This window comes from Triticum aestivum, chromosome 7D, assembly GCF_018294505.1.
Source record: "Triticum aestivum cultivar Chinese Spring chromosome 7D, IWGSC CS RefSeq v2.1, whole genome shotgun sequence".
In the NCBI taxonomy this organism is placed as follows: Eukaryota; Viridiplantae; Streptophyta; class Magnoliopsida; order Poales; family Poaceae; genus Triticum; species Triticum aestivum.
In genome coordinates this window covers 200739975-200759806 of record NC_057814.1, presented here as the reverse complement: position 1 = coordinate 200759806, position 19832 = coordinate 200739975, and positions in this window count along the sequence as shown.

The window sequence follows — 19832 nt, the reverse complement described above, 5'->3', positions numbered from 1 at the left end:
ACATGGCAACCAAGTGCGCAAGAGCTGAGGAGGGGCGCCTCTCCCTCCTCGAACCCCCTGCTGCCGACCCAGAAGACAAGAAGGCCAAGACGAAGGATGTGAAGCGCAAGGGAGCGGTCGTGCTCGCGGCTGAGCCAGAGATGAAGCGCGGATGCGACCACCCGGAGCCTTCGAAGTGCAGCCGTCCGTTCTGCGCCTTCCACAATGTGCACAGCCACAACACCAGTGACTGCCAGGAGCTCAGGGCCATCTGTGATGGGCGCTTCGGTCGACGCCCCGAGCGCAACGACCGAGGCTACGGCCGAGGAGGAGGACGAAGCAGAGGATGCTGGGACGACCGAGGCCCTCGTCAGGAGTGGCGCGACCGGCCTCATGAGGACTGCTGGAAGGACCAGCCTCACGAGGGTGCCTGGAGGGACCAGCCTCGTAAGGACCGACCTCAGGGCGAGGCTGGTCTCCCTCCGCTGCCACCACCGCCACGAAGAAACGACGATCATCACCAGGACGAGGGGGCTGGGGGCTTCCAGGAGCCGCGCGCCATCGCTTGCATCCTGGGTGGCGCTCAGGCCCGAGCCTCCCAGCGCATTTTCAAGCAGTTCGCTCGTGAGGTGAATGCGGCCCTCCCCAGGCTTGAGGCCACATGCCCAGTCAGGTGGTCCATGTACATCATCACCTTCAGCTCGTCTGACCAGCTCAAGTGCGCAGCAATTGCCGGCGCCCTCCCGATGCTCTGCTCGCCCATCATCAGCAACGTCCTCATCACCAAGACCCTCATTGATGGTGGCGCAGGACTCAACGTTCTCTCCATCGACACATTCGACTGCCTCCAAGTGCCATACGATCAGCTGCAGCCGACCAAGCCCTTCTCAGGTGTGACCGACGGCTCCACCACCCCGATAGGGCAGATCCGCCTCCCTGTTAGCTTCGAAAAGCACGACAACTACCGCACCGAGCTCATCGACTTCGACGTCCCCCACATTCGCCTTCCCTACAACGCTATCCTCGGGTATCCGGCCCTCACCAAGTTCATGGAGGTGACTCATCATGGTTACAACATCCTCAAGAAGCCAGGGAGTTGCGGCGTCATCACGGTCGCCTGCAAAGAGAAGGACGCGGTGTGATCCCTCGAGCGCACCTACCAGGCTGCGGCGGTCGAAGACCCAGACAATGAAGGCACCATCTACGCTTCTGAGGCCATCCCCAAAAAGAAAAAGCTGCTGCTCCACCAAGGGCCTCAGGAGAGCGGTGCCACCAGCGGTGCCACCTCAGGACCTGCGCCCGCAGATGGGGCGCCTCCCTCCCTCGCATAGGAAGGCATGCCCGGCGCCCTCCTCAGGTTGGGCTCGGGGGCTCTCTTTTGTAGGGCCTCAGACCTAGCCAACATCATGAGGGAGGTGCTCGGGCACCATGTGGCGGCGTGCTTCGCTGCACGCTTCCCGCATCAGGGCACGAGGAACAAGGTGCCTGGTGCTCAGAAGTTCATCGCCAAGTCCACTAAGGAGCTTCAAGAGGCAAGAGTCATGCGCGGCGACCGCCGCCCACCACCAGCCGCAGCTCCTTGTCCCGGCGAGGACGACGAGCTGCGCGCCTGCATCGACTACCCCGGGCTCAATAGGGCTGCATCTCGGGAGCGCTTCTGGACATCATGCGTTGACCGGTGCAGAGGTCCACCTCACAGCTACGTTCGTATGCCTTTCGGCTTGCCGAACGCGGATGTCACCTTCCAGTGCCGCCTATGGAGCACCCTGGCGGCCCAGGAAGCCAGGCATCAGGCGATCCTGGCGGAGATGGCGACAGACCTTCACGAGCCTTCCGGCCCCCCAGAGCCTCTCGAGGCTCAGGACCCTAGCGGCTCGTGAGGAATGACTCCTTCAGCATGCATCTTCAGCTACTCCAACACCTCTTCAACAACGGTGCCAGGTGACATTCTCTGGTTTATTCAGCTGGGGGCGCCCCTCGGGCTGCATCATCCCCAGGTCGCATGGGTCCGTCCCTGTGGCATGTATCGTTCTCGCATCTATTTGAATTAGCTTGCCTCCTTGCACGAGTTACCTTACGATTACCACCTGCCGTCTGGTACGTCGATACCATGAACGTCATGCGCCCTTGCAAACCCACCCACGACCGCCTCATGATTAAGGACTGGCACAGCGCCTGTGCTCGGGTCCATCCTTGCAGCGTTGCTAAACCCAAGAGGTTGAGCTCTGGCTCACGGGCCAGCTCTCGTGCACGTCACCTCCCATGGCCCTTGGTGCCTTGTTCTCGCATGAGCTAATCGCGGGCGGACAAGCCGGGGTGCGCGACACGGTGCCCCGTCACCACGGGAGCCGGGCGCCGGTCTTCTCTCTTCAGGATTTTTCGCATGAGAAGGCTAGGCATGGCGTCTGTGCTCAGGTCCATCCCTGCAGCGTCGATAAACCCAACGACTGAGCTCGGTCTGGCGGGCCGGCCCCATTCACGTCACCTCCTAGGGTCGTTGGTGTTTGGCCTTCTCATGCGATCACCTCAGGAGATTCGTCTGGCGCAGGTCGCCTAACCATCTCGCAGGGCCACCGCAGCTATCAAGAATCAATACCAGGCGCAACCCACCTTGAGGTAGGGCCTCGTGAGTCCCGCGCTGGCTCACGAGTGCCTAGACACACCTCGTCTAGCCCTGCCGTGCGAGCCATGTGTCAGGGCGGGGCTGTACACGCCCCGGGGGCTCCACTCAGAGGGATCCCTCACCCACGCATCAGTGGAAGCACCATGCTCCGTGCTGGCAGTCGACACGGTCGAGGAGCGGAAATGCCCGTGCAAGTGCGGAAGCGCTACGCTCCGCGCTGGTGATAAACAATTGAGGGCGGCCTCATGGCCATACCAACCTCAGGGAGCCTCCGGGCTCAGTGTCCAGCCTCGTCGCAACACTTCCCCTCGGGAGAGTCGCGCGAGGAGGCCGGGCACGGGGGTTGCGCCTGGGTCACACCCAAGCGTACGCCACCCTGCGAGGTCCCTTGGACCTGGTCGTCGCGTGCCCCTCCCGAGCTGGACCTCGGTGAGGACAGGTATGGAGGTCTGTTCGTACGTCAAGGGGGACTCCTAAGCATCACGACTCAAGAGCCTAACTAGCCACATGGCCCCTCACCCCTTGGTCTCGTCCTGGTGATTCGGACGACTCAATGGCGGCTGAGGCATGCGCGGGGCTAGGCCCTGCCGACGCAGAACGCTAAGGCCTAGTTTCACGTTTCCCTCCCGAAGGTTGTTCGTACATCAAGGGGGACCCCTGAGCATCGCGCCTCAGGGGCCTAACTGGTCACGTAGCCCCTCACCCCTGGCCTCGTCCTGGCAATCGGGACGAGCCAGCAGCGGCTGAGGCATGCGCGGGGACGGGCTCAGCCGATGCAGAACATTAAAGCAAACGGGAAGGAAATTGCAGAATCCTAATAAGTTATTAAAAATAATACTGTTCTCAAAATACCAAACACAAGTTTTAAATGCCTCCACGAGGCATGATGCACGTTGCAGGAAATAAAGTGGGAAGAGGAGCCGTTAGTAAGCCCCCTCGTCAGCCTTGGGCGCCGCCATCACCCGCGAGGAGTGCTCCTTCGTCGACGATGTTGCCCTCGACCATGCCGTCCATCGGAGTCGCAGGGTCGGCAGCACCGTCGGTCGAGGGCGCAGGGTCGATGGCTAGGAACTTGTTCAACAGGGCCTCCACCTGGCCCCTCATGGCTTCGGTAGCAGCTGCGCATCGCTCTTCCTCCACGGGCTCGAGCAGCTCGCCGAGGTCAGCGTCAGGGTCACGAAGATGGAGGTGGCTAAAGACGCACGTCAGAGCTGGTGGGCTTCCCCCTCCACCATGGGGTCGATCACGTTGACGACGCCCTCGAGCGCCTTGACAAGTTGGGGGAGTAGCTGGGCGGGGCCCTCGTCATCAGTCACCAACGGCTTCTCCAGGCCTTTCTCGTAGAGCTCCTGCAGTGCCTCGTGGCACCTCAGCTCAAGAGATTTGAAGGCTTCGCGATCCTCGGCAAGAACCTTTGCCTTGACCTCAAGCTGGACCCTCTCCGCTTCCACCTTCTTCTACAGCTCCTCCAGGCGGATGTGCTCTGCGGCCTGCGCCCTCGCCGACTGCTCCAATTCGGTGTCACGACCGGTGACTGCGTCTTCTCGGGCCCTCAGCTTCTCCTCCCACGTCACGCGCTCATGAGCCTCAGCGGCGCGCTCGTTGCGAATGGTCTCCAGCTCGGCCTCCGCCAACCGGCAGTGTTCCTTGGCGGCCTCAGCATCCTTCTGCGCCACGTGACGGGCGGTAGCGGCTAGACTAGCGGCCCGCTCCCCTTCCTTGGAAGCTGCCAGGGCCTGGCTCCACGCTGCCCTGACGGACGCGTCAGAATGCAGCCACCCCAAAATCAGCTTCAGGCATCCCGACGCCAGGAGGCAGTCGAGGCATTGGAGGTCGTCCCGAAGCCGAGTCAGCACAGAAAGAGACTCCTCCAGAGCATCAGGCAAGGCAGAAGGGTCACGAGCCAGCAGCATAATGGGAGGAGGAGGAGACAGCGTCATCGCCAAGGCCTGTGAGTTGGTAGAGGCAGAAGAAGAAACTGGGGGCTCATGGACCTTCGGGACCTCGGCAAGCGAGCTAGGAGCGGGAGCCTCCAGAGCCGACTTGGCTGTGGAGGTCGCTTTCTCCTGAGGACGGTCCTCTGGGCCTTGCGAGGATGACCGGGCCGGAGAGGCACGAGCGCCGTTGCCACTCTTCTGCGCCGGGGGAGGTGCGGCCATGGCAGGCTGTTGGGTCCCAGAGGGTGCGAGCACTCCCTCTCTCTTCTTCTTTGCCGCCAATGTTGGCCTGGTGGTGCAAAGGAAAAGCGTTAAGAAGCAGCGGCAGAAGCAGGGACAAAATCAGGATAGAACACTTACTGGTCTACGGCGGCGTAATCCCTCGGCCTCTTCTGAAGCATGAAGCCTGAAGGCTTCGCAGCCTCGGTCGCTGGCGTGCGGGTCCCAGGAGCGGATGAGGGAGCAACAGCTGGGCCGGCGGCAGCACCAGCCGATGTCAAAGTGGGGGCACTATTGGAGATATGCCCTAGAGGCAATCATGTGATGATGACATTTCCATATGTATTCATGAGTCCTTTGTATTGTCCTTGAACATCATCAATGATATGTATTAATAAGTATGTGACTTGTTTGTGGAACTATGTATTGTATGATGATTGTTCTAATGGTCCCTAGTTGATAAGGTTGTGCGGACACATATCCTTGACTAGTATACGATTCGGTTGATGACTATGTTTCACAAGTCATGTGCATGGAGATGCTAAACCGATAGTATGGGCTCGGGGATGGAGATCACCGAGCCGGACAGACCCACTTTGAGACGCAGCGAGATATATAGTCATCTGTTAGTCTCAAGTGCAATGTCTATGCCATGTCCTAGACCTGAGGTCCTCGCATGTTCTTGGGATGAGGATCGACTCACTTAGGGTCTATCAAACGCTACTCCGTAACTGGGTAGTTATAAAGGTAGCTTTCGGGTGAGTCGTGAGACATGCCGCGAGACATGGTTGACCAAGATGGGATTTGCCCCTCCTATTGGGGGAGATATTCTCTGGGCCCTCTCGAGTAATCAGATTCGGAAAGCATGGCCATGCGACTTGGGTTAAGTGTTAACCCAGTTCAGGAATCTGTATCATGGTTTCGAGAAGAGAGGTCGAGCTATCACAAGGGTGACAAGTACTCGCCTTGACCTCGACAACAAATATCGTGAGGCAAAAGGAATGTTGCATATGCCACATTGTTCAGGTTCGTCAAACGACTTTACGCCCACATGGGAGTTGGCATGTTCTGCTAGGAGCCGCTACCAACTATCGACTCTGGTCGTGTCCATGTGTACGTGAACCTATAGGGTCGCACACTTAAGGGGCTGCAGCCCATTCGGATTGGATTCGAGTGGAAAACGGATGTGGACTCCTAGTGGGCTCAAGTGTTGAGCCCACCTCGGAGGTCTATATAAAGGGGAGTGGGCACACCACTTAGGGTTGATCCAATTGAACCCTGGTTAGCCACCGCCGCTCCCCACGCCCATGCCGTGCGACCAGACCTAGCAGTCCGCCGCTCGACGCTGCTCCCAGTACGTGTGGATACCTTGGAGGCATCTCATCTGCGGTGCTTGGACGAACCGTTCGAGGGAACAGCGAGGTGCCGTTCACGGGAGATCACCGTTCACGGGTCTTAGCTGTTCGTGGGAGATCGGCTGCACGCATCACCAACTTTATTTCTGCTGTGGTGACTGCGCGTCTAGTGGTAAACCCGATCCCGTGATCTATTTCCAGCAGCATTATCTTGGGTGCGTGGTAGAAAATTTTATTTGGCACTAGCGTAGCGTACCGCGTGTTTCAAAAGTGGTATTAGAGCATCCGTTGTGTGGTGATAGATTCGATGATATGCATATGAGATATGTAGATCGGTTCAGGTGCGGGTCGATGAGATCGGTCGCGCATGTCAGTGTTGAAGGTTGGTTTCGTGTTCTTGTTTCCGTGATCGTGATGCAGAGGTTGTGACACGACTTACCCCTACTGGTCGGTTGTCCGCCGTCGTGGTAGACAGTGGAACGTAAATCCGGATGCAGCACGCGAAGATCAATGAGATTGATCGTATCGGAACATAGATCAACACCTTGGAAATGTGATTTCCGCGGTGCTGGAATCTGTTGGAGCGGTCTCGGTAAAATGGCTGTAACTTTTGCATACGAACTCTGATTTTGCTCCACGACCTGTCAAACTGAAGCTGACGAAAAGTTGGATTAGCGGCGAAATCCTAGAAGGCGCTTCTGGCTAGGCAAAAATCCACTTGGAAGATAGAGTTTCAGGAGGTTTTATCTTCGGCGGTAGAACGTCTGACTCGTTTTTGTAGGGAATGACTGTGATTTTGTTTAGCCCATGTATGTTGCTTCTATATTATTGTTTCATGACCTGCGTGTCATGAGTGCGGCAACCGGCCGGAGCCATATGGTTGTCCCATTATTGTATTAATGACCTGCGTGTCAACATGAGAAGCCATGTAATGTAATTTACTTTCAGTAGCTATTAGTTTTTAATAGCATAGAATCTTGTGTAACACTTGGCGGTTGACACCATGGCGTGGAGATGGAGATCACCATGAGGACAACCATGCATGGGCAGACCGCGCACGTGGAGATGGAGATCACCACGCACTGTGAAAAGGGGCTATACCATATCACACATACATAAACTGCCTGTGAAAGTTTATCCCTTTTATGCACCCTTCTTTTTGCATGGTAGATGTTTTAAGTAGGGTGATCCCTCAAAGAATGTCAAGTACAAATGCCTCCCCAATTGCTGCACCTTCACATGTCAAGTATATTTAGTGGCGGGCCTATGAAATTAGGGTGCCACTAGATCTCCTTGAAGTGATGGGTTTGTGTCGGACACTTACACGCGAAGCATTGGTTGACTTGTCGTGGCTATCAAAACAGTTTTGGGCTACGAGGCATAGGAGTTGGCGAGGCATGAGATGTCCCCAACAACAAGAGTCGTATGGAGATACAATTAGCAAGAATTTCTTACCGAGTGATCTTGTCCTCTAGCGCTGATGCAAAAGCTCACTAGTTGACATGTTGATCTCGGATCTTGAATCATTAAGTATCAACCGAGGGATGTTGATTTTAGTGGGAGTAATGATCTTATTAAAATGTTTAATATGAATTACTCTTCATGAATACATGTCTTAGTGTTTTGCATATTTCTGTTGTAGATCAATGGCACCACCTGCTCAAGTTACCCCTTTTGCATTGAAATCAATCCTGGAAAAAGATAAATTGAATGGAACAAACTTTACCACCTGATATAGAAACCTGAGAATTGTTCTTAGGCATGAGAAAAAGGAACAAGTTCTAGAGAATCCGCTTCCAGAGGAACCTGCCGATAATGCTAATGCCACAACCAGAAATGCCTACCAGAAACTCGTTGATGAATCAAACGAGATCTGCTGTCTCATGCTGGCTTCTATGGAGCCCGATCTGCAGCAGCAGTTCGAAAATATTGAGGCTTTCGATATGATCGAGAACCTTAAGAGCATGTTTCAAATGCAGGCTAGGACCGAAAGGTTCAACGTCTGGCGATCCTTGATGGATTGTAAGCTGAAAGAGGGTGATCCACTGAGCCTGCATGTGATCAAGATGATCGGGTACATGCAAGCTCTGGATAGGTTGGGCTTCCCACTTGGGGATGAGTTGTCCACAGATACAATTCTGGGTTCTCTTCCGGATAGCTATGGGCCGTTCATCTCGAACTACCATATGCATGGGATGGAAAAGAAGCTCACTGAATTGCATGGGATGCTCAAAGTGGCAGAGCAGGATATCAAGAAAGGTACGCATCGTCAAGTGTTGATGGTGCAGAACTCGGCTAAGTTCAAGAAAAGCTGGTCCAAGAAAAAGGCTAAGGCAAAGGGCAAAGAGAAGGAGGCAACTCCAACTGCAGCCGCTGCGCCTAAGTCAGGGACGGCTTCAGGGAGTATTTGCTTTCATTGCAAGGAACCCGGACACTGGAAAAGGAACTGCAGCAAGTGGCTTGCCGAGAAGGGCAAGAAGACTGGAAGTATGACTTCTTCTTCAGGTACACTTGTTGTATATGTTATAGACATTTATCTTGCTGATGTTTCTAGTAGCTCTTGGGTATATGATATCGGATCGATTGTTCACATATGCAACTCGATGCAGGGGCTAAGCAGAACTAGGAATGTCGCAAGAGGAGAAGTCGACATACGCATCGGGAATAAAGCAAGAGTTGCTGCATTGGCCGTCGGCACTATGCAACTTAATTTACCTTCAGGATTTGTAATGGAACTTGATAATTGTTATTATGTTCCTGCTTTGAGTCGAAACATTATTTCTGCCTCATGTTTGATGAGACAAGGTTATGATTCAGTATTAAGGACAATGGTTGTTATATTTACTTGAATAATATGTTTCATGGCTTTGCACCCGTTGTGAATGGGTTATTTATCCTAGATCTTGAAGGTGAATCAGTCTATAACATAAATGTCAAGAGGCATAAGCCTAATGAGATAAATCTGACTTACATCTGGCATTGTCGACTAGGACACATTAGTCAAAAGCACATGAAGAAGCTCCATGATGATGGAATTCTAACTTCGTTTGAGTCTGAATCATTCGAGACATGCGAGTCTTGCCTACTCGGTAAGATGACTAAGACTCCTTTTGCAAAGAGTTGCGAGAGGGCGTCCGAGCTGTTGGAACTTTTCCATAGTGATGTATGTGGACCAATGAGCACGACAGCCAGAGGTGGTTTCCAATACTTCGTGACTTTTATCGACGACCTGAGTAGATATGGATATGTCTACTTGATGAGGCACAAGTCAGAAACTTTTGAGAAGTTCAAGGAGTTTCAGAACGAAGTGGAAAATCAACTCGGCAAGAAAATCAAACTTCTGCAATCTGATCGTGGCGGTGAGTATATGAGCCAGGAGTTTGATGATCATCTGAAGAGCCGTGGAATAGTTCCACAACTGACTCCTCCAGGTACGCCACAGGGAAATGGTGTGTCGGAACGGAGGAATCGGACCCTGCTGGACATGGTCCGATCGATGATGAGTCAGTCGGATTTACCCTTGTCATTTTGGGGATACGCTCTAGAAACTGCAGCTTTCACACTAAACAGGGTACCATCTAAGTCCATAGATAAGACACCATATGAGATATGGACTCCGAAGAGTCACAGTTTGTCTTTTCTGAAAATTTGGGGATGTGAAGCATATGTCAAGCGACTCCAGTCGGATAAGCTCACACCCAAATCGCACAAGTGCATATTCGTGGGATATCCAAGGGAAACCTTGGGATATTACTTCTACAACCGTGAAGAGGGCAAAGTGTTTGTCGCTCGACATGGAGTTTTTCTTGAGAAAGAGTTTCTCAATCGGAAGGCTAGTGGGAGGACGGTCCGACTAGAAGAAATTCGAGAACCACACGGGGACATTCCGGTAGGTGATACTATCACACCGGAGTTAGTCAGGGAACCTGTAGTGCAGTCGACACCCGTTCCACGGAGGTCGGAAAGGTTACGCAATTTGCATGACTGCAATGTGTTGTTCTTGGAGAACAATGAGCCGAATACGTATGCGGAAGCAATGGAGAGCCCTGATTCCGAGTTATGGCTTGAGGCCACGAGATCCTAATTAAATTCCATGGATGACAATCAAGTTTGGAACTTGGTTGATCTGCCAGATGGCGTTCGAGCCATTGAGTGCAAGTGGATCTTTAAGAAGAAAACTGATATGGACGGAAATGTCACAGTCCATAAGGCTCGACTTGTCGCTAAAGGTTATCGACAAGTTCAAGGAGTTGACTACGATGAGACTTACTCACCGGTAGCGATGCCTAAATCAATTCGGATCATTCTTGCTATAGCAGCATATTTCGACTATGAGATATGGCAGATGGATGTCAAAATGACTTTCCTTAATGGAAATTTAACCGAGGATGTGTATATGACACAACCCGAGGGTTTTGTCGATCCAAAGAAGTCTAGCATGGTGTGCAAGCTTCAGAGATCCATTTATGGATTAAGGCAAGCATCTCGGAATTGGAACATTCGTTTTAATGAAGCAGTCAAAGAGTTTGGCTTCATCAAGAACGACTGTGATCATTCTGTATTCAAGAGGGTCAGTGGGAGCTCAGTTGCATTTCTGATCTTATATGTGGATGACATATTATTGATTGGAAATGATGTTCAAATGCTTGAATCTGTCAAGGACTAATTGAAAAATAGTTTTTCGATGAAGGACTTGGGAGAAGCAGCTTATATTTTGGGAATCAAGATCTATAGAGATAGATCGAGAAGGCTTATTGGATTAAGCAAGAGTGCATATATTAACAAGGTGTTGAAGCGGTTCAACATGCAAGATGCCTAGAAGGGTTTCTTGCCCATGTCACATGGCATTAGTCTTAGCAAGACTCAGAGTCCTTCGACTCCTGATGAGCGAAGACGCATGGATGGGATTCCGTATGCTTCGGCTGTTGGGTCCATCATGTACGCTATGGTATGTACTCGTCCCGATGTTAGCTTTGCTCTTAGCGTTGTGGGAAGATACCAGGCTGATCCAGGTGATAGTCACTGGACAGCGGTTAAGAATATCGTTATGTACTTGAGAAGGACTAAGGATATGTTCCTAGTTTATGGAGGTGAGGATGAGCTCGTTGTAAAGAGTTACACCGATGCTAGTTTCCAAACAGATAGGGATGATAGTCGATCGCAATCTGGGTTTGTGTTCATTCTGAACGGAGGAGCAGTGAGCTGGAGGAGCTCCAAGCAAGATATGGTAGCTGATTCTACAACAGAGGCTGAGTACATTGCGGCTTCTGAAGCTGCAAAAGAGGGTGTTTGGGTGAAGAATTTCATTTCTGATCTTGGTGTGGTTGAGGGCGCGCCTAAGCCTTTGGACCTCTATTGTGATAATAGTGGTGCCATTGCGCAAGTCAAGGAACCACGAAACCATCATAAAACCCAACACGTACTCAGGCGTTTTAACCTTATTCGCGACATTATCGAAAGAGGTGATGTAAACATATGCAAGGTACACACAGATGCAAATGTTGCCAATCCATTGACGAAGCCTCTCCCACGGCCGAAGCATGAGGCGCACATGAGCTCCATGGGCATACGATGCCTAAATGATTGACTCTAGTGCAAGTGGGAGACTGTTGGAGATATGCCCTAGAGGCAATCATGTGATGATGACATTTCCATATGTATTCATGAGTCCTTTGTATTGTCCTTGAACATCATCAATGATATGTATCAATAAGTATGTGACTTGTTTGTGGAACTATGTATTGTATGATGATTGTTCTAATGGTCCCTAGTTGATAAGGTTGTGCGGACACATATCCTTGACTAGTATACGATTCGGTTGATGACTATGTTTCACAAGTCATGTGCATGGAGATGCTAAACCGATAGTATGGGCTCGGGGATGGAGATCACCGAGCCGGACAGACCCACTTTGAGACGCAGCGAGATATATAGTCATCTGTTAGTCTCAAGTGCAATGTCTATGCCATGTCCTAGACCTGAGGTCCTCGCATGTTCTCGGGATGAGGATCGACTCACTTAGGGTCTATCAAACGCTACTCCGTAACTGGGTAGTTATAAAGGTAGCTTTCGGGTGAGTCGTGAGACATGCCGCGAGACATGGTTGACCAAGATGGGATTTGCCCCTCCTATTTGAAGAGATATTCTCTGGGCCCTCTCGAGTAATCAGATTCGGAAAGCATGGCCATGCGACTTGGGTTAAGTGTTAACCCAGTTCAGGAATCTGTATCATGGTTTCGAGAAGAGAGGTCAAGCTATCACAAGGGTGACAATTACTCGCCTTGACCTCGACATCAAATATCGTGAGGCAAAAGGAATGTTGCATATGCCACATTGTTCAGGTTCGTCAAACAACTTTACGCCCACATGGGAGTTGGCATGTTCTGCTAGGAGCCGCTACCAACTATCGACTCTGGTCGTGTCCATGTGTACGTGAACCTATAGGGTCGCACACTTAAGGGGCTGCAGCCCATTCGGATTGGATTCGAGTGGAAAATGGATGTGGACTCCTAGTGGGCTCAAGTGTTGAGCCCACCTCGGAGGTCTATATAAAGGGGAGTGGGCACACCACTTAGGGTTGATCCAATTGAACCCTGGTTAGCCACCGCCGCTCCCCACGCCCATGCCGTGCGACCAGACCTAGCAGTCCGCCACTCGACGCTGCTCCCCGTACGTGTGGATACCTTGGAGGCATCTCATCTGTGGTGCTTGGACGAACCGTTCGAGGGAACAGCGAGGTGCCGTTCACGGGAGATCACCATTCATGGGTCTTAGCTGTTCATGGGAGATCGGCTACACGCATCACCAACTCTATTTCCGCTGCGGTGACTGCGCGTCTAGTGGTAAACTCGATCCCGTGATCTATTTCCAGCAGCATTATCTTGGGTGCACGGTAGAAAATTTTATTTGGCGCTAGCGTAGCGTACCGCGTGTTTCGACAGGCACCACCTCGGGAGATCAGCGCTGACCTGCTCTTCGTCGGAACCCCAGTCGGCGGCTTCTTCGGGGGAGTGACCTTGGACCTCGTAGTGACCCCATCGGAGGGCACGGCCTCCCTCACCGGATGGTCATCAGCGTCGCCGTCATTAGGGAAGGCGCGGAGGAGATCAGTCATGCGTGGAGGAGAAGTCTTCCCTGCCCCCTCCCGGGTCACCTTCGAGTCCGACTCCTCCTCGCTGGAGTCACCGGAGGACAGCACCACCGGGGCCTCGGTGGGCACCGGCGGCACGAGCCCGTGCTCGTTGAAGATAGGCATGGCGGCAGTGAACTCTGCCCCATCAGGGCGGCGGCACAGCAGAAGATGGGAGTCTGGCGGATACCCCTGGTCCTCCCCGACCAGGAGGCGGTGGGCTCCGTCCAGCTCCTCGTCGGACAAAGGGTCCGAGCGGAAACGAAGCTCACCCCCTCGTCATCAAGCTTCCATAGGGGGCGCGAGTGCGCCTGGAGCGGGGCCAGGCGCGGGGCCAGGAACTCCTTGAGTATCATGGCCCACGTCAGCTTCTCCACCTTCGGGTCATCAGGCTTTAAGTCGGCGGTCATCTTCTCCAGCACATGCTTCGCCCGGGGGTCAGCGAGCTTCGCGCTGAGCCAACCCTCGTGGGGCGAAGGCATCCCCATCGGCAGCGTCAGCCGAGGGTAGGAGCATTTGGCATCCATGAGGACCCATTTGTTCCTGAAGCCCTCGGCCTTCTTCCCGGCTTTCGAGATCGCGTTGGTCCCGTTAGCCGCAACGAAGTTAGCACATCCCAAGCAATGGCCCTCCTTGTTCCGGAGGTAGAAGAAGTGGCGCAGCAGCGCCACGGATGGCATCACCCCCACGAATGCCTCGCAATAGAAGGCGAAGATCGACAGGAGAAGAACAGAATTGGGATGAAGATGGAGAGCATGGAGATTGTAGTGGCTAAGCACAACATAGAAGAAATCGGAAAAAGGAGGGACCAGCCCGGCAAAGACACTGTTCAATAAGAAGGGATGGAAGGTAATGCTCGGAGCCTCAGGCTTGGTGGAGCCGGCCCGAAGCGCGGTCTCTCTTTCCTCGTAATCGACGCCCGCCATCATTCGGCATGCAGCGGCGAGCTTCTCTTCCGAGACCGGCTCATACCAGGCGGGCGAGCGCGAGGCTTTAACCTTGTCGGGCGCCATCAGGTGCGAGCTCAGGAGGGGATTTCCGGCATATTGGGAGTCTATTTGGGCGAGAAGGAGGAAGGGGATCTGGAGCAAGGCAGAGGAAGGCAATGAAAGCTCTGCGGCACACACCAGCCTTTTGTCAGTCAAGGGCAGTTGCCAAGGCAGCATGGGGAAGCGGAGGCGCCCACGTCCTATCAATTGCCACGCGTCAACCAAGGCCTCAGGTGGTTGGGGTCCGTGGCGCTCTGCACTTGCCCTTCGGCTCCACCTCGAAGCCAAGTTCGAGCGCGCCTTGGGCCCGGGGGCTACTGTCGGCGTCCTGGGAACGGGGGTACCAAGACTTGCCTGCCTGCGGCCCACAGCGTGGCTCCACCAATGGCCCAGTACGGCCGAGCTTCGACAACAACAACTCAAGACCCTCGCGAGGGGCCGAGCCTCACGAGGGGCCGAGCCTCGCGAGGCGGATGACGCCAGGACCTCCCTGGGGGCGGCCTCGCTAGGCTGGCTCCCGAGGAGCGGAGATATCAATGCAGGGGGCACCTCACGAGGTTCACATGACGTGAGCCGTGACGACCAAGGTCAGGCGGGTGCCAGCGGGCGTAGTGCACCAATTTCCTCTTTGGTGCTAAAGAGGCAGGCGCATGCGAGGAGTCTCGAGGCATTAGGCAAAGGTTTCCATATCGGTGCAACAAGACCAAAACCAGCAGGACGGCAGGACGAAGGTCATCGCGGAGCCCACGGCGGCGTCACCACTAGAGCCTTTGGCAGGCGAAGACTGCTTTTGTCAGGATAACTTCTACTAGTTGTCTCCCTTCAAAATTGGCCGTTGTGGGATCCCTTCCCGCCTACATTTGGGAAGAGGACCGGGGCCTCTATAAATAGGACTAGCCACCACCATAGGAGGAGAGGGATCTTGGACCGGATCCATTCCACCACGACCATCTCGCCAGCTCATAGAGCTCAAGAACACCTCTCCTCTTGAGGCGGTTCACCCATTGTACTAGTTCATCCTTAGCCCTCAAGGCAATCCACCACCACCACACTGGAGTAGGGTATTACACCACACGGTGGCCCGAACTAGTATAAAGCTCTATGTCTTGTGTTCTTTGGGTTCGTCGAGCTAGGCTGTGGAATCGTTGGGTAGGCAGGCTGGGGAGAGAGAGTCCTTCATGCGCACCCCAGAGTTTGAACCTCTCAAGGGTCTACGGAGCCCTGAATCCGACACACCTTGCAATACATGCAAGAACCCCTTCTTGGACTGATCCATATTTAACTTCTTCAATATCTTGTCAAGGTATGTGCTTTGTGAAAGACCAATGAGGCGTCTCGATCTATCTCTATAGATCTTGATGCCTAATATGTAAGCAGCTTCTCCAAGGTCCTTCATTGAAAAACTTTTATTCAAGTAGGCCTTTATGATTTCCAAAAGTTCTATATCATTTCCCATCAATAGTATGTCATCCACATACAATATGAGAAATGCTACAGAGCTCCCACTCACTTTCTTGTAAATACAGGCTTCTCCGTAAGTCTGTTTAAACCCAAACGCTTTGATCATTTCATCAAAGTGAATGTTCCCACTCCGAGATGCTTGCACCAGCCCATAGATGGAGCACTGGAGCTTGCATACCTTGTCAGCATTCTTAGGATCGACAAAACCCTCCGGCTGCATCATATACAATTCTTCCATAAGGAAACCGTTACGGAATGCCATTTTGATGTCCATTTGCCATATCTCATAATCATAGAATGCGGCAATTGCTAACATGATTCGGACGGACTTTAGTTGCTATGGTTGAGAAGGTCTCATCGTAGTCAACCCCTTGAACTTGTCGGTAACCCTTAGTGACAAGCCGAGCCTTATAGACGGTCACATTACCATCCGCGTCAGTCTTCTTCTTAAAGATCCACTTATTCTCTATGGCTTGCCGATCATCGGGCAAGTCTGTCAAAGTCCATACTTTGTTTTCATCCATGGATCCTATCTCAGATTTCATGGCTTCAAGCGATTTGTTGGAACCCGTCCCCGCCATCACTTCTTCATAGTTCGAAGGTTCAGCGTTGTCTAACAACATGATTTCTAGGACAGGGTTGCCGTACCACTCTAGTGCGGAACGTGTCCTTGTGGACCTACGAAGTTCAGTAGAAACTTGATCCGAAGTTTCATGATCATCATCATTAACTTCCTCTCTAGTCGGTGCAGGCACCACAGAAACATCTTCCTGAGCTGCGCTACTCTCCGGTTCAAGAGGGAGTACCTCATCAAGTTCTACTTTCCTCCCACTTACTTCTTTCGAGAGAAACTCTTTCTCCAAAAAGGATCCATTCTTGGCAACAAAGATCTTGCCTTCGGATCTGAGGTAGAAGGTATACCCAATAGTTTCCTTAGGGTATCCTATGAAGACGCATTTTTCCGATTTGGGTTCGAGCTTTTCAGGTTGAAGTTTCTTGACATAAGCATCGCAACCCCAAACTTATAGAAACGACAACTTAGGTTTCTTCCCAAACCATAATTCATACGGTGTCGTCTCAATGGATTTAGACGGTGCCCTATTTAAAGTGAATGCGGCAGTCTCTAAAGCATAACGCCAAAATGATAGCGGTGGATCGGCAAGAGACATCATAGATCGCACCATATCCAATAGATTGCGATTACGACGTTCGGACACACCATTACGCTGAGGTGTTCCAGGCGGCGTGAGTTGTGAAACAATTCCACATTTCCTTAAGTGCGTGCCAAACTCGTGACTCAAGTATTCCCCTCCATGATCCGATCGTAAGAACTTTATTTTTCTGTCACGTTGATTCTCTACCTCACTCTAAAATTCCTTGAACTTTTCAAAGGTATCGGACTTGTGTTTCATTAAGTAGACATACCCATATCTACTTAATTCATCAGTGAGTGTGAGAACATAACGATAGCCACCGCGAGCCTCAACGCTCATTGGACCCCACACATCAGTATGTATGATTTCCAACAAGTTGGTTGCTCGCTCCATTTTCCCGGATAACGGAGTCTTCGTCATTTTGCCCATGAGGCATGGTTCGCACGTGTCAAATGATTCACAATCAAGAGACTCCAAAAGTCCATCTGCATGGAGTTTCTTCATGCGTTTGACACCAATGTGACCAAGGCGGCAGTGCCACAGGTATGTGGGACTATCATTATAAACCTTACATCTTTTGGCATTGACTATGAATATGTGTAGCATCACGTTCGAGATTCAATAAAAATAAACCATTGACCAGCGGGGCATGACCATAAAACATATCTCTCATATAAATAGAACAACCATTATTCTCGGATTTAAATGAGTAGCCATCTCGCATTAAACGAGATCCAGATACAATGTTCATGCTCAAAGCTGCCACTAAATAACAATTATTCAGGTTTAAAACTAATCCCGAAGGTAGATGTAGAGGTAGCGTGCCGACAGCGATCACATCGACCTTGGAACCATTCCCCATGCGCATCGTCACCTCGTCCTTCGCTAGTCTCTGCTTATTCCGCAGCTCCTGTTTTGAGTTACAAATATGAGCAACCGCACTGGTATCAAATACCTAGGAGCTACTACGAGCGCTAGTAAGGTACACATCAATAACATGTATATCATATATACCTTTGGTGTTGCCGGCCTTCTTATCCGCTAAGTACTTGGGGCAGTTCCGTTTCCAGTGACCATTTCCCTTGAAATAAAAGCACTCAGTCTCGGGCTTGGGTCCATTCTTTGGCTTCTTCCCGGCAACTGACTTACCAGGCGCGGCAACTCCCATGCCGTCCTTCTTGAAGTTCGTCTTACCCTTGACTTTCTTGAAACTAGTGGTCTTATTCACCATCAACACTTGATGTTCCTTTTTGATCTCCACCTCCGCTGATTTCAGCATTGAATATAACTCAGGAATGGACTTCTACATCCCTTGCATATTGTAGTTCATGACAAAGCTCTTGTAGCTAGGTGGAAGCAACTGGAGTCTCCTGTCAATGACCGAGTCATCTGGAAGATTAACTCCCAGCTAAGACAAGCGGTTGTGCAACCCAGACATTTTGAGTATATGCTCGCTAACAGAACTGTTTTCCTCCATCTTACAACTGTACAACTTGTCAGAGAGTTCATATCTCTTGACCCGGGCATGAGCTTGGAAAACCATTTTCAGCTCTTGGAACATCTCATATGCTCTGTGTTGCTCAAAACGCTTTTGGAGCCCCGGTTCTAAGCTGTAAAGCATGCCGCACTGAACCAGGGAGTAATCATCACTACGCGACTGCCAGGCGTTCATAACATCTTGAGTTGCTGGGAAAATGGGTGCGTCACCTAGCGGTGCTTCAAGGACATATGCTTTCTTGGCGGCTATGAGGATGATCCTCAAGTTACGGACCCAGTCAGTATAGTTGCTACCATCGTCTTTCAGCTTGGTTTTCTCTAGGAACGTGTTGAAGTTGAGGGCAACATTAGCGTGGGCCATTTGATCTACAAGACATATCATAAAGATATTTTAGACTAAGTTCATGACAATTAAGTTCATCTAATCAAATTATTTAATGAACTCCCACACAGATAGACATCCCTCTAGTCATCTAAGTGATACATGATCCGAATCGACTAGGACGTGTCCGATCATCACGTGAGACGGACTAGTCATCAACGGTGAACATCTCCATGTTGATCGCATCTACTATACGACTCATGTTCGACCTTTTAGTCTCTCGTGTTCCGAGGCCATGTCTGTACATGCTAGGCTCGTCAAGTCAACCTAAGTGTTTTGCATGTGTAAATCTGTCTTACACCCGTTGTATGCGAACGTTAGAATCTATCACACCCGATCATCATGTGGTGCTTCGAAACGACGAACCTTCACAACGGTGCATAGTTAGGGGGGACACATTTCTTGAAATTTTAGTGAGGGATCATCTTATTTATGCTACTGTCGTTCTAAGCAAATAAGATGTAAACATGACAAACATCACATTCAAATCATAAAGTGACATGATATGGCCAATATCATCTTGCGCCTTTAATCTCCATCTTTGAGGCGTGGCATGATCACCATCGTCACCGGCATGACACCATGATATCCATCATCATGATCTCCATCATCGTGTCTTCGTGAAGTTGTCTCGCCAACTATTACTTCTACTACTATGGCTAACGGTTAGCAATAAAGTAAAGTAATTACATGGCGTTTTCATTGACGCGCAGGTCATACAATAAATTAAGACAACTCCTATGGCTCCTGCCGGTTGTCATACTCATCAACATGCAAGTCGTGATTCCTATTACAAGAACATAATCAATCTCATACGTCACATATATAATTCATCACATCCTTTTGGCCATATCACATCACATAGCATACCCTGCAAAAACAAGTTAGACGTCCTCTAATTGTTGTTGCATGTTTTACATGGCTGCTATGGGTTTCTAGCAAGAACGTTTCTTACTTACGCAAAAGCCACAACGGTGATATGCCAATTGCTATTTACCCTTCATAAGGACCCTCTTCATCGAATCCAATCTGACTAAAGTGGGAGAGACAGCCACCCGCTAGCCACCTTATGCATCAAGTGCATGTCAGTCGGTGGAACCAGTCTCA